The 16,627-nt window shown below is 49.9% G+C and overlaps 1 protein-coding gene and 1 long non-coding RNA gene across 7 annotated transcripts in view; one reads left to right on the top strand and one right to left on the bottom strand.

The window, feature by feature from the left end:
• Nucleotides 1–10,287, bottom strand: part of MAPK9 (mitogen-activated protein kinase 9) — a 59,414-nt gene extending 49,127 nt beyond the window's left edge. For 4 of the 6 annotated variants that reach the window (XM_055284938.1, XM_055284933.1, XM_055284937.1 and 1 more), the window contains exon 1: nucleotides 10,052–10,287. The gene's annotated coding sequence lies outside the window, so the exon portion shown is untranslated. The remainder of the gene's footprint in view (nucleotides 1–10,051) is intronic. The other 2 variants (XM_055284935.2, XM_055284934.2) reach the window with 1 other exon arrangement.
• A 100-nt stretch (nucleotides 10,288–10,387) lies between these two features.
• Nucleotides 10,388–13,443, top strand: LOC134737089 (uncharacterized). The gene is made up of 2 exons (XR_010121642.1): nucleotides 10,388–11,612; nucleotides 12,126–13,443. It is a non-coding gene; the product is annotated as an uncharacterized lncRNA (long non-coding RNA).
• Nucleotides 13,444–16,627: the final 3,184 nt, after the last annotated feature.

The raw sequence follows: 16,627 nt of genomic DNA, 5'->3' as shown, positions 1-16,627 counted from the left end.
TCCCCACAGTCTTCTCCCCATCCTCTGGGTGGTGGCTGCCACTCTGACCACTCCTGCCGAGATGTGTTAGCAGGCCAGCCAGGGAGTGACTCCAGGGACGCCACCACGCTTTAGATGCTGGACAAACAGCTGCTCATACAACCTGCACAGCAAGAGTATCAGTCCCGTGTTACCTGGGAGCAATCTAGGGCTGAGTGAGCTGAAACACCTGCCTAGGCCACACTGCTGTGAGAAGGGCACTCAGGAGGTCTCCAGGCTGGCAGGTCACTGTGCCCTAAGCTGTAGGAGGTGCGAGGCAAGTCTGTCTTGCTCATGGCATCTCATACTCCAAGGACAGGAGGACAGGAAGCTGGTCTTTGGGGCACCGTGAGCATTCAATAAACCTTTGTTGATCTGATTCCCCACAATGCTGCTCCATTTTACTGACATCTAAAGAAAGATCCTTTTCTAAAGATTAGCTTATTTACAGTTTGCAAGAGGCTGAAACAATTCCATTCAACATTTAGGGGATGCCTTCATGCACGAAAATGGTAAGTATTGCAAGAGATATGCCATAGTCAGCTAGCAACCAATCTTGAAACAGCACGTACTTCACTATTTGGGGGAGAAGTGTGAGCAATGAGTCCATTATCTACATTACAAGTTACAATGCAGTAAGGGCCATAAGCAAAATGTAAACAAAATCAAAAGGCAAAAGAGACCCTACCCACTGGCAGGGGTGCAGAAGACAAGGACGGCTTCATGGAGGAGGTGGCATCCGCCCTTAGACTCTTTTGCCAGAGACGGACAGTAGAGGCACAGAGCCCAAACTGACTGTGTCCACACACAGCGAACTGCTCAGCTTGGCTAGCAGGGTACAAGTGCAAAGGATTAGAGACAACTCAGCAAAAAGGCAGGCACCCACTACCACCTGCTCTACTGGGGGTGGCTGTTCCTCTGCTATGCTGCAAACACACCAGCGACACAGTTACTTGCAAGCATGTACTGAGTACCCACTGCGGATGGTGAGGTACCATGCCAGGACACGTTGCCTGCCCTCAGTAAGCGCACACTCAGGAAGAGGCCCTGCACACCAAGGGTCCTTAACCCAGTAGGGTGAAGAAGATTTGGGGGAATGGGAGGAGAAGCAGCAGAGGTGGAGGCACATTGGAAATGTAACAAGTCACTGGGGACTTTGCTGTGTAGAGGGTGAGTGAAGCTGGAGAGAGAAACGGAGGCCAGATCACTACGAGCCCCAGAAACCACCCAGAGCCATCTGGCCTCAGTCCTGAGGGCTGTGGAAGCCGTCAAAGCATCAGAGGTGCGGCACAGGTGCTGAGGTGCTCCAGGATCCAGCCCTCCCTTCCTCGCTTTCCTAAGAGAAGCCTTCCCCTTCCTGCTAGACAAATGGCTGCCCAACTAGAGACGACGCCTGGCAGCTTTCCCAGTAGCCAGGTATAGCCAGATGACCAAGTTCTGACTAATAAGATGTGGGTAGAAGTGATGTATGCAACTTCCAGATCACTTTTATTATTTTTCTTTACAGAAAGCTGCTTGCCCTCCAACCTTTCTTCCTTGCTGCTGGCTGAGAGATCAGCTATCACAGACCCAGAGATGGAAGTTACATGCTGCAGATGGAAAGCTGCCCACCAGCTGGATTCCTTAACAACCTCACGGCACAGAGCCACCCCCCGTTCCGGATCCCCTGCCCACGTTGGGACTGATGGATCAATCTCAACCCTGCTGACCAACTCTGAACTCTCCCTGCTATAACTGCTTTCAACCTATACTTGGACTATGACAATATTAGGTTAACTTTTTTAAATTTGGGGAGTATATTCAATCGTATTAGGTTTTAGAATTGTAATTCCATCTCAAGATTTAAAATAGTCTGGGCACGGCGGCTCACACCTGTAATCCCAGCACTTTGGGAGGCCAACATGGGGGGATCACTTGAGGTTAGGAGTCCGAAAACAGCCTGGCCAACATGGTGAAACCCCATCTCTACTAAAAATACAAAAATTAGCCGGGTGTGGTAGTGCGTGCCTGTAATCTCAGCTACTTGGGAGGCTGAGGCAGGACAATCATTTCAACCGGGAGGTGGAGGTTGCAGTGAGCCGAGATCGTGCCACTGCACTCCAGCCTGGGCCACAGAGAGACTCCATCTCAAAAACAAACAAACAAAAAGATTTAAAATAATTACAAAATTAAAATAAGGTGCCCTTATTAGGCAGGAGAAAAAAGTCACCTAAGTGAAAACCTGTTAAAGCCACCTTCTCTGTCAAGCTTGGGCTTTGTGAGAGCAAGAGAAAGAACCTCAAGGCCACCTGAGAAAGTATGTAATTTAGCTATTCATGCGTCAACTCTATTGAGATATTTCAACAAAATGGACCATCAACTGGGGCTCAGAAAACAGTATTACAAATCAGGAAGTACAAGAATTCTTCATGCAACCACATTAGCAATACACTAAACCCTGCATTCGCTGCCTCCACTTCCCACACCAGCCGGTGCTGGTTCCTCCCCCTCAGCTCCCAGGCTGTGCTGCCACCGCCCATCCAGCACAGGGCTCCCTCCTTGCCACTTGTGCACTCAGCGGCGCCCGCCAGGCTGCAATGTCACAGCCTTTGTAGGGTCTGCCTCCCTTCCAGGCTACGATCACCTCAAAACTGGGAGGGAACGCCACAAGGAGGTTTCCTGGAGGAGGCAAGACCTGAGCTCAAGTTTGTTCACAGTATCGACCAAGGCATGAGGAAACCGGCACTTTCATACACGTCACTGAGAGCTGAGAAGTGGTAAAACATTTTTTTTGGATGGAATATAGATAATAGCTAATAAAAATGTTAAATGCACATCCTAAACTGGCAAACACAATTCTCTAAGTGTATCTGACAAATATGTGTACAAGCATCCAGACGTATTTGTGCAAGGATGTTTGTAACGCTTCTTGTAACAGGCAAAAAACTGTTAGTAATCTAAAACGTACACTGTGGATGGACTGAATAAATTATGGCACAAAAGTACAACAAGGCCATTCAACAGAATGCAAGGACTTTATGTATCAATACGGAAAGATGTCTAAGATAAAGAAAGGAAACACAGCAAGTTGAAGAAGAGAACACATAATGCCCAGCTACGTAAACACGCACACACGCACATACACAATGCTACCAAGTAGAAAAATAGTGGGACATGAGAAACTCTCTTCCCATTATAACTTTCTATTCTGTTTTTCAAATGTACATATTTCACATTTAAAAACGGATTAAACAAAAAATGTTAAGTGAAAAGCTGCAGAATGATCCTTTGACACTTGTATGGAAGGTGGGCTTCAGGCAGATAAGGCTAGAGGCATGAGAGTGGGCCTGGCTCTGAGGTACACATTTATAAACACCCTTATAACAACCAGTGAGGAGCGTGTGACTAGCCCCGCTCTGCAAACGAGGAAACTGAGGCTTAGAGGCAGTAAGGAAGTTGTCCAAATTCCCAGCATGGCTCAGAGTTGAATTCAGGTGTGTTTCACCACACTACTCAAGTTCCTCCCAAAGTACCACTCCGATATCCCTTTAGAAAGCGAAGCTATTTGTACGTGGGCTGGCCAGGACCAGAACACAGTCCCGCACATGTCATCTTGCTGACTTCCCTACCAAAACCTACCAAAACACTTTTTCCTCTAACGAGGATAACGATTCAGTGATCCACAGACTCAAGTGAACCTTTAATCACACTAAAGCTTCAGAATACCCAGGACATGCGATATTTAAATCAACTGACTACTGTGATTAAAAGCAGATTCTCACAATCACCCTCTGTCTCAATGCTTGCTGCCGACATTTTTTTCATTAAATTGTTCTGTTTCCCAGCTGGGCACGATGGCTCACACTTGTAATCCCAGCACTGTTGGGAGGCCGAAGGTGGGAGGATCGCTTAAGCCCAAGAGTTCCAGACCAGCCTGGGAAACAGGGTGAGGCTTCATCTTTATATTAAATAATCATAATTATAGTAAAAAGCTGGCCAGGCGCGGTGGCTCACACCTGTAATCCCAGCACTTTGGGAGGCCAAGGTGGGCGGATCACGAGATCAGGAGACTGAGACCATCCTGGCTAACACGGTGAAACCCCGTCTCTACTAAAAAAAAAAACAAAACAAAAAATTAGCCATGTGTGGTGGCGGGCACCTGTAGTCCCAGCTACTCGGGAGGCTGAGGCAGGAGAATGGCGTGAACCCAGGAGGCGGAGCTTGCAGTGAGCTGAGATCGCGCCACTGCGCTCCAGCCTGGGCGACAGAGCGAGACTCCATCTCAAAAAAAAAAAAAAAAAAAAAAAAAAAAAAAGTAAAAATTTAAAAAGCTCTATTTTCCTACTGTAATTCTTTTTTCTTTCTTTCTTTTTTTTTTTTTTTTTGAGACAGAGTCTGTCGCCCAGGCTGGAGTACAGTGGCATGATCTCGGCTCACTGCAAGCTCTGCCTCCCGGGTTCACGCCATTCTCCTGCCTCAGCCTCCCAAGTAGCTGAGACTACAGGCACCCACCACCACACCCAGCTAATTTTTGTATTTTTAGTAGAGACGGGGTTTCACCGTGTTAGCCAGGATGGTCTCAATCTCCTGACCTCCATGATCCGCCTGCCTCGGCCTCCCAAAGTGTTGGGATTACAAGCATGAGCCACCACGCCCGGGCTCCTACTGTAATTCTTATGAAGAATAGCTTGGTGTAACAACGTAATCTTTCTTTGATAATCAAGAACCTTGCAGCTCTCAGGGCCATCTTCTGTAGTTCTTAAGCCACAGTATATACCACAATCCAGAACAACTAGCATTTGGTTATCACCTCACCCACTGTTGGATCTACAGGACCCTGCAAGGATCTCCGTCACCAGCCCCACTTCCAGGCACCCAAGCCTGCCTATTTCCCTCTCTATCCCCCACTCCCAGGGCCCTGGGTAAGGGCTTCTCATGGCTCCTTGGACCAGCGACAGCAGAAGCATTCTCCCAGCCACCATTTCTGTGACTTCCAAACCACTGCACATGTGCCGCTTTAGAAAGAGAAATCACTCCACGTGAGAATATGTACACAAATGTTCACAGCAGCTTTATTTTTAATAGCTCCAAACTAGAAACAACCCAGACCTGTCCTTCAATGGGTAAATGGTTAAACTAACTGCTGTATACCCATACCACAGAACACCACTCAGCAACTGCTGAAACATACCACAACTTGGGTGGATCTCAAGGGCAGTATATTCAATGAAAAAAGCCAATCTCAAAAGGTCACATGCTGTATAACTCCATGTATATAACATTCCTGAAAAGACAAAAGTACAGAGATGCAGACTAGATTAATACCTGCCAGCAGTTATGAATGGTGGGGAAAAGGGGGTGCTGTGGCTGTAAGGGGGTGGGACAAGGAGATATTTGGGATGATGACATAGTTTTGAATCTTGATTGTGGTAGTGGTTATATGAATTTTCACGTGATAAAAAATGACAATGAATTCTATACACATTGTTCCGATGCCAAATTTCCTGGTTTAGACATTTTACTATAGTTATGTAAATATATAACCATTGCAGAAAGTTGGGTGAAGGGTACTGGGACCTCTCTGTGCCATTTGTGCAACTTCTTGTGGATCTATAATTATTTCAAAATATGGAATGAAAAAAGAGATTTGTTGAAAATATGCAGTGATCACACCATTCTCCCATTTGAATTCCTTCAACAGTGACTGACTGCCTTGAGAATAAGATTCAGTTCCCTAGCACAGCACAGGAGATGGGAGTCCTCTGGCCCAATCTTGGGCAACATCCAACCACCTGGGATCAGCAGACACACCCAGCTACTGCACACCTTCAGGCCTCTGCCTAAGCTGTTCCATCTGCTTGAAATGACTTCCCTCTCCTTTCTGACCTCCTGGTCAACATTCATCCTCCTTCAAAATCTAGTTCAAGCACCTGCTTCTCTTACATGTTTTCTCCTCCAGCCTTTCCCTTCAAACCATGCTGGGCATGCCCCCATTTTTGCCACCCTCCCTGTATTCGCTTTAGTTTGCAATCTGAGTCTACTTACACTTCTACTCTGTAAGGGCAGAAAACGTGTCTGATTTATTTCTCAATCCTCTACTGAGTATACACAGTGGGTGCCCAGTAAATGTTTGTTAAAGACAAAGCTAATAGGGAGAATAAATGTGGTAGGGCAGCCGGGAGCAGTGGTTAAGATCGGAACTTTGAGTCAGACTCCCAGTGGGTCTGCTGCTTATCTGGGTGATGTGCAGCAAGCGATTGAGCTCATCTGTAAAACGGACGAGCAGAGAGCCTCAGGGTACCTCTAGATAAGAAGGGCACAGCCCACTTAGGAAGGCATCTTGATGCAGGAATGCACCCTAAATCTGACCAAGCCTTGTCTAGATCCAATTACTAACTTACAGAGATTACAGAGAAACACATTCAATTACATTGCAGAGATGCAATCAATCAAATACCAACTATGGGAATGCTACGGAACAACTCGATAAACTACCGAGAAAACAAAGAAATCGGAGGGGGATCTACGGATTAAGAGAAACTTAAAAGATGTTTCAACCCATCAACAACGTATGGACCTTATCTTGCTCTACGTTCAAACCATTAAGAAAACTTAAAATTCATAGGGCAGCTGGAAACTTGAATACTGACTAGTTATTTGATGATATTAAGGAATTATTACTTTTTCAACTTTAAAAGAGTCAGTACGTTTAGAGACCTACGGAAGTGTGAGGTATAACCACTGTATACCTCTTGAGCACACTGAGGTTGTGCCCGTGTTTTCCAGATGAGCGCAATTGCTTCTGCACATCACCCATATAAGCAGCAGACCCACTGGGAGTCTGACTCAAAGTCCTGATCTTAACCACTGCTCCGAGTTACCCTACCACATTTATTCTCCCATTTAGCTTCGTGTTTAACAAATATTTACTGGGCACCCACTGTGTAATTAGTATTCCGAAAAATAATGAATGAAATGACATGATATTTAGGATTTGCTTGAAAATAATTAGGGGTGGTAAGTGTGCAAGTGGATAACATTAGAGATGAAACAAGATTGGTCAGGAGTTAATAGCTGTTAAAGCAGGACACTATTCTGTTTATTTTGTGTATGTTTGAAAGTTCCCATAATAAAAGTTAAAATAAAAAGAATGATGTTGAAACTGGTTCCTACAATCAAGTACAATGTATCAGGAATTAATTATTCTGAAGGAAAATTATGTAAAAATGGCACCTTCCTAACCAAGTGTGAGGTATAACTACTGTATGTACGTAGACCAAAAATAGTTACCCTATTGGCAAATCAACAGTCTCAAGAAGAAAAAAAAATCTGGTCTCTGTTTTATCTAATGCCTCATGAAAACAACTGGTTTACTCACTATTAACTGGTTTGTCTGGTCCTTTTCCTTATCCAGAAAATTAAGAATATTTTATCTTAGACACATTCAAGTATCCCCTCTAATGTTTATTTAGGGGACCAAATAAACAGATTTTAATCTGTGAACAAATTAAAGTCCTGCCACCCTGAAAATTAAATTACCAGGAAAATCAAAGCTGTCCAGGGAAGTCTATGGAAAAATAGTATTGTTTTCAACTCTGCAGGGTCCTTTTGAAGAAAAAAAAAAGTTAAATGGAAGAAAACATTAAATAGATTGGTGGTCATTCTTCCAGAACAAGTTAAAAGCCAAAAGAGAATACTCAGAGCTGAGGGACCCAGGAAAGAATCCTGATCTGGGGAGTGATCTGGGTTCGAACTCCACTCACCAGCTGCTTGCTAAGAAGCAGACTACTCAGACTCCTGAGCTTCCCTTTCCACAGGGCTCCAGTTACAATCAAATGAGTATCTGGGCTGGCACCTGGGCAAACAGGGCCCGGCTCCCCTGGCCTTAGGCTGTACCTTTCCTGCTCTCCTCACAGCTCCTCCCTCCCACACAGCCAGTCCTGGAGGATGACAATCCTGCAACCAAGCTGAATGAATCTGTATATGGTTTGGCTCACAGCATTTAAAAAAAAAAAATTTAATTAGGTATTGCCAACATTTAAAAATCAGAACAAATGTGGAGTGCTGCCTTCTTTTTTAGAGACAGGGTCTTGCTCTGTCACCCAGGCTGGAGCACAGTGGTGTGATCATAGCTCACTGCAGGCTCCAAATCCTAGGCTCATGGGATCCTTCCACCTCAGCCTCCCAAGTAGCTAGGACTACAGGTGGATGCCACCACACCTAGCTAATCTTTTAAAATTTTTTGTAGAGACAGGGATCTCGCTATGTTGCCCAGGCTGGTCTTGAACTCCTGGCCTGAAGTGATGCTCCCACATCACCCTCCCAAAGTGTCTGAGATTACTGCCGTGAGCCATGGCACCCAGCCAAATTCCACCTTCTTCTAGAAAACTGCAGGGTAAGGTTCCGGTTCTTCAGGGTCCCCACGACGCTGTGCCCTTACACCGGGCCCTCCAAACTGATTCTCAACTCCACAGTGGGCTACCGTCCTTCCTTGGCCCTGCTCCTTCACACCTCTGTGCCTCTCCCTGCCTAGCAAATTTATCATCACCCTCAAGGCCCCCCAGCACCACCTGTCACCTCCTCCACATCTCCATGGTATAGCCCCTCCCCTATAGCAAGGGTTGCACAGCCCTGGAACTAAGTGTCTGCATGCCTGCCTTCTCTGCTGGGCTCCTGGGCTCTCTTGGGAAAGGGACCCTGTTGCTATCTGCCTTGTGTCCCTAGGGTCTAGCAGAAAGCATGACCTAGATAATGCAGAATTCAGTAAATGTCTCTTGTATGTGTGGACGAAAGCTAGAGGTAATCTATCATAAAAATGTGAGATTTCATATCACAGCTTGTTCCAACAGTTAGCAATTAAAGGGGTCAAGGACACCAAAATGTTTTACAAAATAGAACAAGCTTCCATCTGCTTACAAGTTTCACACGTTAATCAGAAGTCACTAAATGAACAGATAAAGCAGAGACAACGGGGAGGCTGGGCCATTTCCTTGATCATTCATTCATTCATTGAGCTGATACTCCTGAATACTTACTGTGTGCTTTCTAAGCACTGGGGATAAAGCAGTGGACAAATCATACAGCTACCTGTTTTCACAAAGTTACCTCCTAGTCGGGGAGACAGAAAATAAACAGGCAAATAAACAGAATAGTTTCAAATCAGGTGAAAGCTAGGAAGGAAATTTTTTAAATAATGAAATAGCATGACTAAGGGAAGAAAGAGGGTGGTCTAGGAGGGCCTCACCCAAAACGAGACATCTGACCAGAGGAAGGAGCAGAAAGAGCTACTTGTGCCAAGATCACGGAGACAACTCCAAAGACGGGGAAACACCAAATGCAAAGGTCCTGGGGCAAATGCGGGCTGGCATGTTCAAGGCAGGCGAGATGAGTGGGATGGGGCAGCAGTGTTCTGGGGGAGGGGTGTGGCGGTAAGGGATGTGGGCTGGGTCCCCTCTGGCACTGCTGGACACTGAGTGTGCAATGACAAGGCAAGAGAGGAGTGCGCGGGGAGGCGGGAGGCTGGGCGGACGGGGAGGGGGTTCCTACACCACTCACACTAGCAAGGGCCAGAACCCTGCCCAATCTTCCACAAATGTACACCGGGGTCCTGCCCAGGCGTCTGCATACATTCACAAAGCCTGACAACAACCCCGTGCAGAAGAGACATTTCCCCACTTTCCCGAAGGCAAAACCGCGGCAGAGCGAGGGTCAGTGCCTTGGCCAAGGTCGCGGGGACGCCACCCCGGGCCCCTGGGCACCCGGCGCAGGAGTGCAGCTGTTTGCCCCACCTCCGGGAAGGATGGCGCCCGCAGACCCCACGGGCAGGTCGGCCAGGCCAGGCCGGTGAGCAGGCCCGCAGCCCGGGGCTGCTGACAGCCGGGCGGAAGGGGGCGCCTGCGGCATCCCCGAGCACAGGGACGACGGCTGCGGCTGCCAGGGCCCCGCAGCCCCCGGCCCGCCCCGAAGCCCCCGGCCGCGCGGTTCCCTCGCTGCCCCTCCCCGCGGGCCCGGCCCGAGCAGCCGCCGCCAGGCCTAGCCCGCCCGCCGGGCTCACCTCGCCTCCCCGCCGCCGCGCCACGGGGAGAGGGCGGGCGGGCGGACTGGCGGCGCTGCGTGCTAGTCACTCCTGGCTCCGCGGCCCCGGCTCCGCCGCCGGCCCGCCCCGCTCCGCTCCGCCCCGCCGCCGCCGCCGCAGTGGGTGTGAGGGGCGCCGGGGCGCTGCGACCCTTCCGGTCCCGCTCCCTTCGCCGCCGCTGCCGCTGCCGCTGCCGCCGCCGCGGCGCCCGGTCTGACCGACCCTCGCGCCGACCAATCAGCGCGCGGAGAGCGGAGCAGGCGCGGCCAATGGCGCCCGGGGGGCGGGCCGCTGGAGGGTGGCGCAGGCGGGGCCGGGGGCCGGGGGCCGGGTCGGGCGCCCGAGGTCCTGGGCCGGGGTTCCGTGGGTTCGACGCCCCTGGGCCTTTCAGTGGCGCGGGCCGACTGGCCGTGGCGCTCGGGTGCGCGCCGTGCACGCGGTGAGCTGGAGACGCAGGCATTGCGCGGCCCACCAGCCGAGCCCGCTGTCCCTGCGAGGGGGGCGCAGCTCGGTGGAGAGGGTGGCCCGGAGGACCGGGAACCGGGCTGGGGGCGCGCGGGGCTCACACAGCGGGGTCCGCGGGGAGCCGGGCCTCGGGCTGCAGGTGCAGGCTCGTGGCGGTGAGGCGGCCTGGAGCGGCACGGGAGCCCGCCCGTTTCGGGGAGAGCCCGGGGCGATCGCGGGGGGAGGCCGGCCTGGCGTCTGGGAGCCCGGCGTGCTAGGGCCCGGTAGGCGGGGCGGGCCTCGGACTCGGTTGCTCGCTGCGGCGCCGGAGGAACGGGTCTGTGGGGGTGTGGGTGAGGCCAGAAGTCGGGTCGAAGAGGGGGAGGGGGTGCGAAGAGATGGCCGTGTGTAGACAGGTGACCCGGTGGGTCGGTGACGCAGGAGGAGAGTGCGCTTGGTGGCGGGATGACTTAGTTGACAACATTTAAAAATTGGGAGGTGCGGCAGGGCGCGGTGGCTCACGCCTGTAATCCTAGAACTTTGGGAGGTCGAGGCGGGTGGACCACCGGAGGTCAGGAGTTCGAGACCAGCCTGGCTAACCTGGTGAAACCCCGTCTCTATTAAAAATACTAAACAATTAGCTGGGCGTGATGGCGGGTGCCTGTAATCCCAGCTACTCGGGAGGCTGAGGCGGGAGAATCACTTGAACCCAGGAGGCGGAGGTTGCAGTGAGCCGGGATTGCGCCATTGCACTCCAGCCTGGGCGACAGAGTGAGACTCTGTCTCAAAAAAAAAAAAAAAAAAAAAAAGGGGAGGTGCTCAGTCAAGCCTCTGAGAGGAGGGGAGCGGGGGAGGAGTCCGTTGCTCAGAGCCCCCTAGGGACTGGGACCCGTTGACTCTGAGCTGCTTTTGAGGCTGGATCACGTACCAGCGGCCTGGGGGTCGTACAGGATGGGAGAGGCCGGGGCTTGGGATGTTGCCAGATCTACGTTGAAAAGTGAAGCAGGAAGCGAGGCACCAAGGCTGGGCACATGGGGAAAACCGCGGAGAGCCGGCCTTTGGGGACAAGAAGAGTGGGAACAGTGGTTGACAAATGGTGAGTGTGGGGGTAGAACAGCAGTAACACAATACCAGGATCCACGGAGTGGCCAGGGCCAGAGTGAAGGAACAGGACTCTGCAGATGGGGAGGGTCAGGGGCTGGGTGGCTTGAAGGGTGGTTGCAGAATTTGGGGAGGGCAGCTAGCCTGTGACCCAGGTTCCAAGGGCACTGAGGTCTGGGCCAGGCCGCTTGGAGGCACCAGAGCCTCAGAAGAGGGGTGGGGTAGAGGAAGGGATCCAGCATGATGTCCCCCTTGGCCACCAGAGGGAGTTTTCTACATTTGATCATGGCTCATCGCTGCTTGAAATTCTACGTCGCAGTGTGGCCTGCACTGAAGACGGCCCACACCTGTGGTTACCTCAGACTCACCTGCCACCTGCCTCAGGTGCATGAGAGAAAACAGGAAACCAGAAATTGCCAGGATCAAGGGTTATGGGAAAAGAGTAAACGCCTAGCTGTCAGAGCTGAGGTTCCACCAAGGAGCACTGATGGGTGCTTCTCCTCATTAGGAAGGCGGCGTGGCGGCTCACACCTGTAATCCCAGCACTTTGGGACACCGAGGCGGGTGGATCACCTGAGGCCAAGAGTTCGAGACCAGCCTGGCCAACATAGTGAAACATCATCTCTACTAGAAATACAAAAATCAGCTGGGCGTAGTGGTGGGTGCCTGTAATTCCAGCTATTCAGGAGACCAAGGCAGGAGAATAACTTGAACCCAGGAGGCAGAGGTTGCAGTGAGCCGAGATTGCTCCACTGCACTCCAGCCTGGGCAACAGAGCAAAAACTCCATCTCAAAAAAAAAAAAAAAAAAAGGGGGGACACCAATTCCCAGCACTCCAGGCCTAACTTCATAGCACCCACATCATGTCAAGTGAGTAACCAAAAATCAGTGTGCATATGTACACACCTATACATATCTCAGGCTAAGTTTTCTGTAAGGGTTCTTTTTATTGCAGAGACACTGCTTTTTTTCTGGTTTATGAAATACAGTGAACATTTATGGACACAAAGCTGAGGTGACAGGGTGGGGAGGGGAGCCTTGGAACAGCACCAAGAATCCTGGTTGAACCCTCCAAGTGAAAAGATCCTGCCACAACATACGTGAACCAGGTGGGACACGTGAGCACGTCTCACCTGATCCGGCCTGTGGTGGGGAGAAGCAATTGAGGAAGGCCTCCTGGGCAGGAGGAAGCTGTTGCTGAGGCTGCTGAGCAGGATGTGTTGGGCCTGTGACTTAAGCAGAAAGGGCACTCAGGCCCACATGTTCAGATGTGAGGACCTGCTTGCTGTGCTCAGGGAGCCACAAGTCACCTGGTCTTAGGGAAAGGTGAGGGGACTGGAGAATTCTGAGGACCTTGAGGTAGATTGGCCCTGCCAGGCATGTAGGCTGGCTTTAGCTCACTGATATGCCTTGTTTAGCCCAGAGAGGTTTTCTTTTTTTAATTGATTACTTGATTTAAGAAACATTTAAAAATTAGGATGTGCTATTTTGAATGTTTATCCTCTATGAAACTCATGTTCAAACTTAACCTCCAATGTGGCAGTACTGAGAGGTGGGGCCTCTAAGGGTGGTTGGGATTAATCTGTCGATGGATTCATGGATTGAAGTGTTATCACCGAAGTGGGACTGGTGGCTCCATTAGAAGAGGAAGGAAGACCTGAGCTGGCCTGTGAGCATGCTCAGCCCGCTGGCCATGTGACACCTGCGCCACCCTCAGGACTCTGCAGAGTCCCCAGCAGCAAGAAGGCCCTCACCAGGTGCAGCCCCTCAACCTTGGACTTCTCAGCCCCCAGGGCTGTAACAAATAAATTCTTTTTTAAAGTAAATTACCCAGTTTCAGGTATTCTGTTATAAGCAACAGAATAAGAAACAGACTAAGACAAGAGCACAGCGGGGTGGAGGAGCTAGGGGTGCCTGGGGCATCGGGGACTTGTCCGGAGGCCAGCTGTGTATGCAGCCGCAGTGCCGACAGGTTTCTGTGATCCTGATATCCCCCACCCTTGACTGGCCTGGATTCCAATCCGACTCTTGTCAGCTGTGCTCCTCTGGGCGAGGGATTCACTTCTGTCTGCCTTGGTTCTGTAGGAAGTGGCATGGAGAAGGAGGGAAGCAGGAAGAGCTGGGTGCAGCCCCTGCAGCAGGGATGGTGTAGGTCCTTATGCTGACTGCCTCTGTCCCCTCAACACCTTGCCTGCCCTCCCCCCACTGCACTAACCCACATCTTCCCTTCTCCCCTACAAGGACCCAGAGATGTGCTGAAGGGTGTAAGTCAGGGCTGTCCCAGCTGTGTGTTGTAGAAAGCTAAACTGCACTTAAACCAATGGGGACGTTTACTGGGAGGTGCCTGTAACATCACACCCAGGGGAGGCAGGAGCAGAGCTGGTCTGGAAACCCTAGGGCCATGGAGGCCACTGCAGGCCCAAATGGAGTTTGAAAACCCACAACAATGGACTCTGATGGTCCCTCAGACAAGGGCTTCCATCCTGGGACTAGTCAGCCATGCTGGGCAGACAGGCTCATGTGAGGACATGGCAGGGAAGGGCAGAATTGGGAAAGGCAGAAGTCTGGAGGTTTCTTCTATGGTGATGATTAGAATGAGGGCATCTGAGCTGGGGCACAGCTGAGGGTGTGGCACTGTATGGAAACAGGGTTATTTGGGGGCTGTATAACTGAATGCTGAACCCAGTGGCCCTTAGCCCTCCTCCTCCAGGAATCCCCCAGAGCACCAGCAGCTGAGACCGTCCTCTCAGGCAGGGAGCCAGCAAGCTGTTCTCCAGAAGTGTGACCAGCCCTAAAGGGAAGACCTGAGATATGAACATGATGACACCCCCACCCCTGCCAGACTTCCCAGCAGTGAATCTCGCATCAACCAGCCCTACCACGTGCTTAGAACTTCCAGTCAGCCCACGTTGAATCTGAACAGACAGCTCAATGTCATATGGCTAAGAAAAGTAAGACAAAAAACTGCATCTTGAAAGAAACAGCCTCTGTGGAGAAGGAAAATTCAAAAAATAAAAATAAAACTATTGCTAGCTTCAGAGAGAATGAAAAAATATTACATCCTTAAAACAAGAACCAGCCATTTAAAAATTATTCAGCACAGGTGTATGCAACATGGCCTTGCTCTGTCAGCTGAGATGGCCTAGAAGCAATGACATCTCAGCAGCAGCTAACACACCCAGAGACCAGATCTTGTTCTCTAATGTCGTTCGCCATAAAAGGAACCAGGGATCCCTGGAGAAATGGCTGATTCTAGGGCTGGGACAGGGTATGGACAAGACAAACCTGGAGAATATTGTTGTGCAAGTAAGGAAGTACCACACACACACACACACACATATACACACACACACACACACACACGATGGGGCTATGTCAAAGAGACACAAGAGCCAACTGAAAGAGCCCCCAGTGGCTGTTGCTGGAACCACTGGAACAACAAACTAGCATGGTATTGGGTATGACTCAAAATATAAACATCTATGGTTCATACTAATAGAAATAATAAATGGGGAAGAATAGACAAGTCTGTGGCCGGGCGCGGTGGCTCATGCCTGTAATCCCAGCACTTTGGGAGGCCGAGGTGGGTGGATCACGAGGTCAGGAGATCGAGACCATTCTGGCTAACACAGTGAAACCCCGTCTCTACTAAAAATACAAAAAGAAATTAGCTGGGCGAGGTGGCGGGCACCTATAGTCCCAGCTACTTGGGAGGCTGAGGCAGGAGAATGGCGTGAACCCGGGAGGTGGAGCTTGCAGTGATCCGAGATCACGCCACTGCACTCCAGCCTGGGTGACAGAGTGAGACTCTGTCTCAAAAAAAAAAAAAAAAAAAAAAAATATATATATATATATATATATATATATATGTATATATTCAGAGCAAAAAAAAAAAACCCTCAAAAATTAAATCATGTTGGCAGAAATGAAAAATCTTAGTAGCAGGTTGGGAGATAAAATTGAAGAAATCTCTCAGTAGGGCAAAAAGACAACAAATGAATGATAAAAAAGATAAGAAATTAGAGGCCAGTCCAGCAGCTTCACCCTGGGAATAACAGACACTCCAGAGACAGAGAAACAGAGAAATCCACAACAAAGTAATTCAAGAAAATTTCCTAGATCTGAAAGGCAAAAGTTACCAGACAATCAACCCTAAATGAAATGTGACTCTAGGCAACGTGGTATTTCAGAACACAGGAAACAAAAAGGAGACAAAAGGTCACCTACAAAGACATCAGACTTTGGACTCCTCAACAGCAGCACTGGGAACAAGACGATGAAGCAGTATCTTTAAAATTCTGCAGGAACATCTTTTTCTGACCTAGAATTGTATGTTTAGCTAAACCCTCTATCAAGTATAAATAAAAAAATCATTTCCACACTTGCAGATTCTCAAAAAACTTGCCTTCTGCTGTGGCCTGAATATTTGTGTTTCCCCAAATTCATATGTTGCAATCCTAACCCCTGCCACATGTGATGTTATTAGGAGGTGAGTGAGGCCTTTGGGAGGTGGTGAGTGTGAGGGTGGAGCCCTTATGAATGGCATTAGCACACTTATCAAAGAGGTTCCAGAGAACTCCCTTGCCCCTTCTGCCATGTGAGGACACAGCAAGAAGGCTGCTCTGTACAAACCAGGAAATGGGCCCTCACCAAGACTCCACATCTGCCAGTGCCTTGATCTTGGACTTCCCAGTCTTGAGAACTGTGAGAAATAAATGTCTGATTTTTATAAGGCACCAGGGCTGTTACAGCAGCCTGAGCTGACTTAGACACCCCTCAAGCACCTTTTCTCAAGAAGAATGGGCTTCACTGGAACAAAAAAGGAAACTCAGAAGAAGGAAGACACAGATACAGAAAACAGGAGCCCAGGCCGGCACGGCGGCTCACACCTGTAATCCCAGCACTTTGGGAGGCTGAGGCAGGCAGATCACGAGGTCAAGAGACTGAGACCATCCTGGCCAACATGGTGAAACCTTGTCTCTACTAAAAATACAAAAATTAGCTGGGCGT

This window comes from Symphalangus syndactylus, chromosome 7 (genome assembly GCF_028878055.3).
Source record: "Symphalangus syndactylus isolate Jambi chromosome 7, NHGRI_mSymSyn1-v2.1_pri, whole genome shotgun sequence".
Taxonomy (NCBI): Eukaryota; Metazoa; Chordata; class Mammalia; order Primates; family Hylobatidae; genus Symphalangus; species Symphalangus syndactylus.
The sequence above is the reverse complement of the archived record's forward strand: the minus strand, read 5'-3'. Positions and strand labels throughout refer to the sequence as shown.